The 12,987-nt window shown below is 47.4% G+C and overlaps 1 protein-coding gene across 2 annotated transcripts in view; it reads left to right on the top strand.

Annotated features, from left to right (window-relative positions):
• The window catches only part of NTN1 (netrin 1), a 230,734-nt gene that overhangs the window by 23,350 nt on the left and 194,397 nt on the right, over window positions 1–12,987 (top strand). The gene's annotated exons all lie outside the window — the stretch shown is intronic.

Genomic DNA, 12,987 nt, shown 5'->3' with positions numbered 1-12,987 from the left:
TGCTGGCTGATTTGGTAACTGGTAAGGGCTCTCTTCCTGGTTTGCAGATGGCTGTGTCCTCATATGGTAGAGAGAAAGGTCTTGTTTCTCATGTGTCTTTTAAAAAACAATTAATTTAATTTTAAAAATTTACGTATAATGGATATGTCACATTCTATTAGTTTCATGTCTCCTTTATAAGGGCACTAATCCTATGACGAGGGCTCCACCTTCAAGACCTAGTGTTGTGTTAGTCACTCACAAAGGCCCCAGCTCCAAATACTACTGTGTTGGGGATTGGCTCTTCAAATGAATTTGGGGGAAGGGACACAGTCATTCAGTCCCTGGTACCTACCGTCGCAGAGGTGTGAAGATCAGGAAGTGTGTATGCCTGGAGCATGATCCAGGCCTGTACTATCCTGCCACCCACCCAGGCAGCTCCTGGCAAACCCAGGCGTCCCAGGTCCCTCCAGTCCCAGGGACCTGGGACCCCTGGGAGGCCCCATAAGCAGGGTGCTCAGCCAGAGACAAGGAGGTAGCTCCCTAGGCTAGGTCACGTCCATCCAGTCTTGTGACTAGTTTCTGGCATCATTCTGGGGGCTAGCAACAGAGGTACCCCCTGCCTGATGGTAGCATCAGTGAGGGAGAGGTCCCCCTCCCCCAACTCCTACTTTCCCTTAATACCTTATTATCCACGCACTTACTCAATCTATTTGGAGTCAATGGTCCATGGCTGTTTTCATCTCGCACTTCCTCTTGGAATTGGTCCCCTAAGTCTTCCCCCCCGCGTGACGTGTAGACCCGTAATAGCTCATTTTACTGACATTTGGGGAACATAAGGTGTTCCACATAATTGATTTTTGCAGTTAACTGAAGCTTACTTCTCAAAGCATAGAAACTTTATGTAATCATTTGCCCCTCCAGAATCATGATTTTTTTCTCCACCTAATTTAGCAGAATTGAATATAGCAGGTATTCCCTAGGTGTGGTTGAATGGGTGACCCACAGCCATTCCAAGGAGTCATTCTGAAGCCATCTCTCAGAACATCAGCTTCTGGGGAATTCACTCAGCCTCCCTGCCTCAGTCTTCTCATTGTTAAAGGGGAGCCCTGACTCAATGGATGCTCACTAAGAGCTGCTCCTATACTTTCCTAACTCCTCTGGGCTCTCAGACAGTAATGCCCTTGGAAAGTTGGGTGGTTGCAAGACCTGCCCTGATCCCTGGGTGGTGGCTGGAATGGATACTCCCATCAGCAGTCACTTCTCAGCCTGTCACTGTCCCCCAGTCACCTATTTCCCTAGGGTCCTGATCTGTGATTCTCTGTGACCCTGGAAGAACAGAAGATGCCTGACCTCATAAACACTCCTAAGTGAAGAATTCTGGCCTCTGTGCAAACTGAAATCCCTGGATATCATGGAGACTCTTCTCTCAAAGGCCCAGGAGACTATTAACCTTTCTCTGAATTGTATTCTGAATCGTAAAGGATGCTGAGACCCTGGCCTCCAGAAAGAGGGAGCACCTGGCAAGCTAATGTTGGAGGCCCTGAACTCAGCATTACAGGAAGTAAGGAATAGGGGGACATGGCCACACAGCCCATGGGAAGAAGACCCAAAGGCAGACTTTGGAAACATTCCAAAGCCAGAGTGTTAATGCTCCCTCTTTTTGTTCCTTTCATTTACCCCAAGCTTGCCTCATGACATTTGCAAGGGACCTGCTGAACCCTGGCATTTCTACTATTTGGTGGTGTGTTAGTTCTGATGGCCACTGTACCAAATTCCCACAAATTTGGTGGCTTAAAACAACAGCAATTTATTTTCTTGCAATTCTGGAGGCAAGAAATTTGAAATCAGTGTCACTGGACTAAAACCAAGGGCTATGCTTTCTACAGAGGCTCTGCAGGAGAATCAGTTCCTTGTCTCTTTCAGCTTCTGGTAGCTGCCAATATTCCTTGGCTTGTGGCCACATCACTCTGATTTTTTGCCTCTGTCTTTGCCTTCCCTTTTCTATTTTGTTGGATCTCCCCCTCCCTCCCTCTTATAAGGACACATGATGGCATTTAGGGCCCACCCAGATAATCCAGGATGATCTTCCCATGTCAGGATCCTTTACCTTCATCCCATCAGCAGAGACTCATTTTTTGCCATATAAGGTAACATTCACAGCTTCCAGAAATTAACACACAGATATCTCTGAGGGTGGGGGTGGAGGACAGTTTTCAGCCTACCTCAGTCGGTGACATCAGTTGTCCATAATGTTGAGCTTTGATCGATTTTAGTGAGTTTGTAGTACATTCCTATCCTGTGCCAGGCAATCTGTTAAACCCTGGGGATTCAAAGAGTAAAGACCCAGTTCCTCTCTCGAGAAGCTGATGGATTGGTCAGGGAAGCATTATGATATGAAGAGCCACGGGAAGAGCCTCCAAAGCCTTGGAGGTACCCAGAATTGATCACTGCGTGCTCAAATTCCTTCTCAAAATCTGCAATGCTCTGTGTTCTCTGGCCTGCATGGCGACTTCTTTGAGCTCACCTCCCAGCACTCCCATCTTGCTCACCAAGCCCCTTGCTCGTGTTCCTTACACAAGTCAAGCTCTGCCTCAGGACCTTTGCACTTGCCGTTTCCTTCCACTGGAAATCACACTCCCGCTGTCCCCCCGCTGCCAGCATATGCCCCCAGCTCCCTTTTTCACTTAGCTCTCTGGACCCCTCTCAGAGCCTCTCCCACCCCAAGTAACTTGTCTAAAACCCACCTCCCCTCCTGGCACTGTGCCCCCTTCCTCTGCTCTATTTGTGTTTCTAGCACTTATCACAACCATTTTGAGATGTGATGACTAGAACTTCCCAGAAGATCCTAAACTCAAATGCATTCTGTTTTTATTTCCGATTCTCTTACCTTTTTGGCCTTAGGAAGACCTTGAGCTAAATTTCAAGTGGATCAGGATGGGATTTGGCAGGGGCTCTTCTATGGGGACTTATAAATGAGAGGAGCCATTTGTCAGTTGTCACAATGATGTGTGTATGTGGGGGGTGGGACCTAGAAGCTTTTAGTGGACAGGAGTCAGGGACACTGAACATCCTGTAGTGGACACAGGACTGCTCTGCCCAGAGAAGAACTCAGTTCAGTTCAGTTCAGCCACTCAGTCGTGTCTGACTCTTTGCGACCCCATGAACCGCAGCACGCCAGGCCTCCTTGTCCATCACCAACTCCCTGAGTCCACTCAAACCCACGTCCATCGAGTTGGTGATGCCATCCAGCCATCTCATCCTCTGTCGTCCCATTCTCCTCCTGCCCTCAATCTTTCCCAGCATCATGGTCTTTTCCAATGTGTCAGCTCTTTGCATCAGGTCCCCAAGGTATTGGAGTTTCAGCTTCAACATCAATGAACACCCAGGACTGATCTCCTTTAGGATGGACTGGTTGGACCTCCTTGCAGTCCAAGAGACTCTTAAGAGTCTTCTCCAACACCACAGTTCAAAAGCATCAATTCTTCAGCGCTCAGCTTTCTTTATAGTCCAACTCTCACAACCATACATGACTACTGGAAAAACCATAGCCTTGACTAGATGGACCTTTGTTGGCAAAGTAATGTCTCTGCTTTTTAATATGCTATCTAGGTTGGTTATAACTTTCCTTCCAAGGAGTAAGCATCTTTTAATTTCATGGCTGCAGTCACCATCAGCAGTGATTTTGGAGCCCAGAAAAATAAAGTCAGCCACTGTTTCCACTGTTTCCCTATCTATCTGCCATGAAGTGAGGGGACCGGATGCCATGATCTTAGTTTTCTGAATGTTGAGCTTTAAGGCAACTTTTTAACTCTCCTCTTTCACTTTCATCAAGAGGCTCTTTAGTTCTTCTTCACTTTCTGCCATAAGGGTGGTGTCATCTGCATATCGGAGGTTATTGATAGTTCTCCCGGCAATCTTGAGTCCAGCTTGTGCTTCATCCAGCCCAGCGTTTCTCATGATGTACTCTGCATAGAAGTTAAATAAGCAGGGTGACAATATACAGCCTTGACATACTCCTTTTCCTATTTGGAACCAGTCTGTTGTTCCATGTCCAGTTCTAACTGTTGCTTCCTGACCTGCATACAGGTTTCTCAAGAGGCAGGTCAGGTGGTCTGGTATTCCCATCTCTTTCAGAATTTTCCACAGAAAGAATGATGGGATGGAGCCAAAGCAAAAACAACACCCAGTTGTGAATGGGACTGGTGATAGAAGCCAAGATTCGATGCTGTAAAGAGCAATATTGCAGTGAAGAACTGTCTGGCCCCAAATACCAATAGTACCTCTGTGGAGTACTTATCTTAAGGAAGGAGTTTGTACTACAGTCCTAAAATAGTATTTTTCAAGTGTATTTGGTAATCTTTCACCCTTTAAGAGTCCTTCAGATGATTTTGTCCCCAGTACATATGCCGAACCTGTCTGTGTCCCATGAACCATTCAGACAACTTCTAAAGATCCTCCAGTTCACTTTCTTCTGCCTGACGTCACTCGAGTGTCACCTCTACATGTGAGGGGATGATCTCCTTCAGACTGTGTGTGGGTGTTCAGTGAGCTGAGCCCCAGCTCTGGGTCCAGAGGTTCCCCATAATTTCCCCCGTCCCCAGAAAACATCCTTTTATGTGCACCCTTTGTTTCTTGCCTTCATGACCAGCCTTCCACCCTTGACAAAGCTTCCCTGGATGGTGACCCATTTTCTTTATTGTAATAGTGTTCAGAGTGGGACCTGTCAAAAGTTTTTTTGCAAATGAAAATAAATTACATCTGCTGGTTCCCCTTATCCACAGGCTGTTTTCACCCCTTCAAAGAGCTCCGGTAGATTAAGGGATTTGGCAGGTTTGGGGTTTGTATGGGCTTCTTTGCCCAACTCCAGAATCCTCAGCCAAGAAGCCGGCAGTAGGGGAGGGCAACTGAAGAAGCTGATCAACAGCACTGAGGCCCCGGACAAAGCTCAGGGAAACCTACGCTCTAGACCCACCTGCTCTCCTGCACTCTTTCCAGAACAGTCAGATCTCCTGGTGTCAATCCAGGGGCCTGGGATCCCTTGAGCGTCCCCATGAGGCTGACCAGGTGAGCTGGGCTCTCAAAGCCTCAAAATGAGAGGAGGCCCCTAACTTCTTCCAGGGTGAGTGATCTGAGGATTATGAATAGTTAAAAACAAACAAACCAACCCCAGACACCCTCAACTGTCATATACTCAGTCTGCCAGCTTCTTTCCTTTTACAGGTGCATTTTTAATCACTTGATAAGGTAAGTGTGATGGTCCCCATTTTTCTGGGAGAAAACCAATGGGTTTCCAACTTGATGGGTGAAGCAACTTGCTCAGGGTCACACAGTGAAGTTGTGAGTTGGAGTCAGGGTTTGTTTGAGCCAAGTTCTTTCTGTTTCCAAAAGTAACACAAGCAATTCAGACCCCACTGACTCTTCTGGGGAGGCCAGGTACCCGCATCAAAATCCTCCACTGGTATAATTTCCAGTCTATGTCAGGAGTCCTGGAAACTACTTCATTTAATGTGTGTTCTCTTAACTGGACCGGACATGCTCAGAAGCACAGTCAAGCCAGGTCACAGCTCAAATTTCCGGTCCACCTGGACTCCTTCTTTTGTCTAGACATAGCCAATACCCATTTGTGTCAGATAACGTCAACCAAGACTGTCTTGCCCACAGGTCCCGACTAAGAGCTCTGAACCCTGCAACCAGACCATTTCAGTTCAAATTCCTGCTCTTCTACTCATCAGTGATATGAGCTTCAGCAACTTTCCTGAGTCTCTGTAAGATGGAGCTAGGACTATCCCTATCTCATAACATTCTTACAGGGATAATGAGTTCATGACTGACAGAAGAGGACTTGGCACATGGCAAACATTATATAAATGTTTGACTTCAAAAGTAAAACCCTCAGTCATGCTCAAGGTGAGAATCCCCCGGGTCATCTCGTTTCTCTGAAGCCCTCTTTTCCTGTCCTCCTTCCTTGTGTACCACTGGCCTGAGCACCCCCCTCCCGTTATGGGATGTTCCCTCCCTGCATCCTCACCCTGTTCTCCAGTTGCTCTTCCCACCCCACCTTCATGCTGACTCCCCAGCCTGGCTCTCCCCCAGGCCCCACTCACACTGTTCAGAGGGGCTGTTCTTGTTCACACCAGAGGCACCCAGCACCCAGGCAGGGGGAGCTCTTGTCCTCCTCATTCTCCACTGTTCTTGTGATCTTCATGAAACTGACAGCAACCCCCTGCTCCTATAAGGCCAGAACCCCGTTTCCCCATCCACATCTCGTCTATGCTGACTCCTCCCTACCCAGGTCACTCTTCTCTTTCTTTGAAAACATCGATGTCAAAAGCTCAGCCTCTGTGCACCGGTGCCGCATCGAATCTCGGAGACAAGAGTTTTGGGTGAAGTAAAAAGGGATCCCCTGGTGGCTCAGTCAGTAAAGAGTCTGACTGCAATGTGGGAGATCTCGGTTCAATCCCTGGATTGGGAAGATCCCCTGGAGGAGGAAATTCTCCAGTATTCTTGCCTGGAGAATTCCATGGACAGAGGAGCCTGGTGGGCTGCAGTCCATGGGGTCACAAAGAGTTGGACACGACTGAGTGACTAACACTTTCACTTTTCTTTTCGAAAAGGAATAGCTTTATTGCTTTGCTAGGCAAAGTGGGACACAGTGGGTTCGTGCCCTTCAAAAACTGTGTGTCCTAACCTAGTGGAATTTGGTGAGTTTTTTTCTGCTTTATTGACTATGCCAAAGCCTTTGACTGTGTGGATCACAATAAACTGTGGAAAATTCTGAAAGAGATGGGAATACCAGACCATCTGACCTGTCTCTTGAGAAACCTGTGTGCAGGTCAGGAAGCATCAGTTAGAACTGGACATGGAACAACAGACTGGTTCCGAATAGGAAAAGGAGTACGTCAAGGCTGTATATTGTCACCCTGCTTATTTAACTTATATGCAGAGTACGTCATGAGAAATGCTGGGCTGGAAGAAACACAAGCTGGACTCAAGATTGCCAGGAGAACTATCAGTAACCTCCGATATGCAGATGACACCACCCTTATGGCAGAAAGTGAAGAAGAACTAAAGAGCCTCTTGATGAAAGTGAAAGAGGAGAGTGAAAAAGTTGGCTTAAAGCTCAACGTTCAGAAAACTAAGATCATGGCATCTGGTCCCATCACTTCATGGGAAATAGACGGGGAAACAGTGGAAACAGTGTCAGACTATTTTTTGGGGCTCCAAAATCACTGCTGATGGTGATTGCAGCCATGAAATTAAAAGACACTTACTCCTTGGAAGGAAGGTTATGACCAACCTAGACAGCATATTTAAAAGCAGAGACATTACTTTGCCAACAAAGGTCCATCTAGTCAAGGCTATGGTTTTTCCAGTGGTCATTTTGGATGTGAGAGTTGGACTATAAAGAAAGCTGAGCACTGAAGAATTGATGCTTTTGAACTGTGGTGTTGGAGAAGACCCTTGAGAGTCCCTTGGACTGCAAGGAGGTCCAACCAGTCCATCCTAAAGGAGATCAGTCCTGGGTGTTCATAGGAAGGACTGATGTTGAAGCTGAAACTCCAATACTTTGGCCACCTGATGCAAAGAGTTGACTCATTGGAAAAGACCCTGATGCTGGGAAGGATTGGGGGCAGGAGGAAAATGGGACGACAGAGGATGAGATGGTTGGATGGCATCACCAACTTGATGGACATGCGTTTGGGTAAACTCCAGGAGTTGGTGATGGACAGGGAGGCCTGGCGTGCTGCAATTCATGGGGTCGCGAAGAGTCGGACATGACTGAGCGACTGAACTGAACTGATAGCAATGGTTCAAGGGTGGGGTTGCTGATACGATCAGGCTGTGTACAGAACCTGGATTCCTTTCATTTGGCCTCAGCTGATCTCCTAATCTCTGAAGAATGCTTCCTCAAGTGAATTCTTCCTCATCGTCCATTTGTGGGGGGTTTTAGTTCTGCAGAAAAGCTCAAAGCTATTGTTCTGTGCATCCCTTGAGGTGCAACCAGGATCCTCTCCCAAGGCTTCTGCTGTTTCTTGACTGCTCCCCCCTTGTCTCTGCATTCCCTCCCTTCCCTGTTTAGCAACTAGGTGAACCCACCCTTTGTAACCCAGAGAAGGTCAGGAGGCTGAACAGAAAGGGTCCCATACCCAGGAGTCCTACAGGGTCCTGCTCAGTTTCCACAGCAGCATTTGGGTCAGCAAGCCCTGGTGCCAGTCCTGAGGATCTTCCATCCCTGGGTAGACAGCCTGTTTGGTCAACTTCTTCATCTCCATTCACCTTCTCTGCTTCCCAGCAGAAACCCACCTCATCCTCTGTGGGCCTTGTCATCGCCTAGAGCTATTCCACCTCTGGAATTCTTGCTGTAGGCATCCAGTTTTAGGCCATGGTCTCCTCAGTTATTCCCAACTCGTGTTGTCTATCTTTCTGAGCCTCCAGACCAGCTCTGTCCAATAGAACTTTCTGTGATGATAGAAATGTTCTTTATTGATGCTCTCTCTCCAAGTCAGGGCAACAGAGGAACCGAGCTTTAAATTTTAATGCATTTTAATTCATTCAAATTGAAATGAAATGAGCCATGTGTGATTACTGGTTGCTATCTTTTTTTTTTTTTTTAATATTTATTTATTTGTCCGTACCGAGTCTTAGCTGGGCATGCAGGATCTTTTAGTTTCAGCATTCGAATTCTTGGCTGTGGCCTGTAGGATCTAGTTCCCTGACCAGAGATCGAACCTGTACCCCCTGCTTTGGGAGCATGGAGTCTCAGCCACTGGACCACCAGGAAAGTCCCCTGGCTACTGTCTTGAAAAGTGAACATGTTAGTTGCTCAGTTTTGTCCAACTCTGTGACCCCATGGACTGTAGCCCACAAGGCTCCTCTGTCCATGGAATTCTCCAGGCAAGAATACTGGAGTGAGTTGCCAATTCCTTCTCCAGGGGATCTTCCCAACCCAAGGATCAAACCCAGGTCTCCTGCATCGCAGACAGATTTTTTTTACCATCTGAGCCACCAGCACGGCTATAGATCCTGGCCTTTCTGTTTCCTCTGCTGTTGGTGGCCTGCCTTCTCTCTTGAGTTTTGTCTCTGTTGTCCATCACATCAGCCAACTTCTTCCCTTTGTCCCTCTGCCCCACCTCCTGGAAACAACAACAACAACAACAACAACAACAACACAACCTTCAGCTATGGATTAATCCAGCCATTCTGCTTTCTCCAGGTCTACACAGTGGCCACTGAGCATTGCTGGGGCTTGACTTTCCTGGGTGGCATTCTTTCTCCTGGATGGTCACCAACTTCAATAGGTCTTTGAATTCTGACCGGCCTGCATTGTCCCCTTCTCATTAATGACCCAATCAAGACTTCCTGCCTTTCCAAATCTGCTCCCTCGCTCTCAGCAGGTGGCGTTACCTCTTATGTCTTTGAAAGGAGAGACGCTTTCAGACCACCTGACCGCCCCTTTTACGAGGCTAGTTTTATCTGTCTTCAACCTCCTTCTTCTCCTTCCTATCAACATTTAGGCATGTTCAAATAGCCTTATCTTATAAACAACAGTAAAAAATCCCAAGCTTCCTTCAGTCCCATGTCACCTTCCAATCACCCTCTCTCTTTCCTGCCACTTGTTTTCACACTTCTGGAAACTTGTCTTCACTGGCTATCTGCACTTTCTCACTTCCCATTCACTCCATAACCTGGGGCGGTCTGGCTTGTGTCCCCATCACTCTTCTGCCACTACCAGTCAAGGTCACCAAGGACTTCCTTGTCATTCAATCCTAAGGACTCTTTCAGATCTTATCTTGACCTTGAAGTCATGTGACACTGCTCACCACTCCTCATTTGAAACTTGCCCACTGGTTTCTAGGACACCTGAGTCTCCTGCTTTTCTTCCTCTTATTCTGGGTATGGTGTTCCTTGGTAGCTCAGCGTTAAAGAATCCATCTGACAATGAAGGAGACATGGGTTTGACCCCTGAGTCAGGAAGATCCCCTGGGGGAGGAAATGGCAACCCATTCCAGTATTCTTGCCTGGGAAATCCCGTGGACAGAGGAGCCTGGTGGGCTACAGTCCATGGGGTCACAAAAGAGTCAGACATGACTTAGCGACTAAACACCACCACCACACCACTCTGGCTACTTCTAAGTTTTCTGAAACTTCCACATTCTCATCTTCCTAGGGTGATTCTCAGGCTTCCCAGGTAAGGCTTGGGTGTCAAGAATGGTGTGCTGCCCTCCACCGCCACCCCCCCAACTCCCCTGCCTGCATTCCTGGCCCAAACACCTGGGAATGTGTTTTCTCACCCAAGAAACTCACTGTGGTGTTTTGAACATCAGTTTGTATTGTGAATCCCATTGCTCAGAGCCTGACACACCTTTTTGGTTGTGTATTTATAACTGTCACTTTGAGAAGCTCTCACAACACTTGGACATCTGTTTTTTTCATTTGCCTCCTCAAAGGGCAGTATGCTGTAGGGACACTGACAAATTAGAGGACGTCAGGAGAGGCTACAGGGTGGGTGGTCAGCAAAGTGTCCTGTGAGAACTCATTGAAAGAACTGGGGACTTCCCTGGCAGTCTGATGGTTAAGACTCCACGGTTCCCCTGCGGAGGGCCCGGGTTCGATCCCTGGTCAGGGAACTAGAGCCTGCATGCCACAACTAAGACCTAGCACAGCCAAACAAATAAATAGATATTTTTAAAAAAGCTCTGGGACAGAAACAACATAGCAAAAGGAAAGCTTCAGAGCGCTAGCCAATCTGGTCTTAAAGATATTCCAAACTAGACCATGTTGGGTCAGAAGGGAGTGGGGTAGCCCGGCGTGCCTTTTTCAGACCTGTCCTTGTCAGGCTGTCTTCTTGACTCACGTTCTGGTGTGATGCTATCAGCTTACACGATGGCCCATCGCAGAAACCCTCCGTGAAGTTTGGGGATGCTGATGGTGTCTGCTTGTAACCTCACACTGTGGTCTCTTTAGGAGGCCCTCCAGGACAAATTCCTGACTGATTTTAGTACTAAGAATAGTTGTAATTCTTTTGGGTAATAGGTCTGTTTTTATCTCACAGGCACTGGGAATTTTGTGTGACTGACATGGTCTCCTTTTCACTCGGGCTTTGGAAAAGCTTCAGGACAAATTTGTGGCCCACCCCCAGGAAGTGACTAGGGCAGCCCCAGAACCATTTTACCTATATTCCCATCTCTGCTTTGTCTTCCCCTGTGGTTTTTCTTTCTTCTCTTAGCTCTCCTTATTTTACCATACACAATCAAGAACAGGCAAGCAAAAATAAACAAAAATCGCCGGTAACCTCACTATCCAGAGATACCCACAATTATCAATGTTGTCCTTCTATGCATATTTTAAAAAAATAAAAATGAGAGGATACCATGTCTACCTTTTGGGGGGGCGTAGTGTTTTGTAATTTGCTTTTTTCATTTTATAATATGTCACCAATATCTTTCCATGTAATTAAATGTTCTTCTTTTAAATAACTTAAAATTTCTATGAAGATCTAGTAATCTCATACTACCAATTAACGTGTCTACATCCACTTGTGTGCCGGGCTTTATGTACAGTCACATATACATGTATGTGAAAGTACACCCACGGAGATGATCTAAGGACAATATTTGCGTACATATATTAGAAGCTATAACATTCACATGTGTTAACTCATCTGATGCTCACCACCCTATGAGGTAGAGCTTATTGTCCCCCTTTTATAAATGAAGAAACCAAGGCACAGGAAGATGCAAAAGTTGCCAAGGTGCCACTCCGACTCCAAAGGGTGTTGGAACTCCAAACTGCCATGTTGCCTTTCAGGACGTCATTGAGATTTCACAGTCCACGGGGTTAAACAGAAAAAAGAAACGTTTATCTTCTTCCACCTCACTTTCTAATTTATGTTATTTTGCCTTGTTTTAAGTACCCTTGTAAGTCACCTGAAATCCCCCTCTGCCATGGCATAAACAAACAGTGCCGAGTGTGGTACCTGGCACAAGAAGACAAAGTTAAAATTCTATCCCAGGGCAGAGGATGAATCCAGCCAGTCCTGCAATGAAGTGGATTTATTTCCTTGGGCTGCAGTGAACTTCCATCCCTAGAAGAGCTGGCTTGGGTGGCCATCTCTCAGGGAGGCTGGGGCAGGCAGTCTTCTAAACAGACTAAGCTGGGCCAGACGAGCCCTGAGGCCCCTTCTTAGACTCCCAGAGTTTATGGAAATACCAATAAGACAAAACGAGACACTCAATGGGGCTAATGCAACAAGCCAGCTGTTGGGCCAGAACCAGTATTCCAGGTTTTCAAGCCAGGCCTGGTCCAGCTCACTCATCTAAAAGTTAGCAACCAGCAGTTCAGTTCCAAACTCTCAGCCCAGTGTATTTTCCCCTGAAGTGCTTTGGCTGCTGCTGGAAGATGGTCAAAGGATACTGTCGCTGTCTTCGGCCCTTCGGTGAAGGTGGCAGAGAAGGAGGCAAGAAGCTGGGTGGCCCCAAGGATGTCCCACTAGACTAGAATTGGGTAGGATGATCCGTTTGACAAAATGTGAGGAGAGGAAGGAGCCAGCTTTCTATGGCTGGGAGATCTTAGGCAAGTTTCCTCACCTCCTGAGAACTGTTTCCTCCCTCATCTGCAAAATGGACTTTCACACTTATTCTGCAAAGCAGACAGATATGGGTTCCCAGCAGATAGTATGGGCTACAGCACCTTTGGACACTGAGCCGGTAAGCACCTTATCAGGCTGCCTCTGGATCCGGGGAGGGCTAGGCCACCTCCAGCCCGAGGCCTGGGGGGTGCTGGCCAGTGCCCAAGTGCTGTCTGGTTTTGTCCCCCTTCAGCCTCCAGCCCACCACAACTCCCCAGGTAGGAAAGGTGCTGCTTTCTCTACAGACAGGCCCACCTAACGGTGACAACTGTGAGGGAACGGGAGAGCCGCTTTTTCCCTCCAGATGCCAGGGGCTGCGGGTAGGAGGGGCGAGCCAGCAGAGGCTCCCTCTTCCTCACGATTTCGGGCTGTCTGCC

The sequence above is a fragment of the Giraffa tippelskirchi genome, chromosome 3 (genome assembly GCF_054371585.1).
Source record: "Giraffa tippelskirchi isolate mGirTip1 chromosome 3, T2T-mGirTip1v1.2.pri, whole genome shotgun sequence".
Lineage (NCBI taxonomy): Eukaryota > Metazoa > Chordata > Mammalia > Artiodactyla > Giraffidae > Giraffa > Giraffa tippelskirchi.
This window is presented reverse-complemented; position numbering and strand designations above follow the sequence as displayed.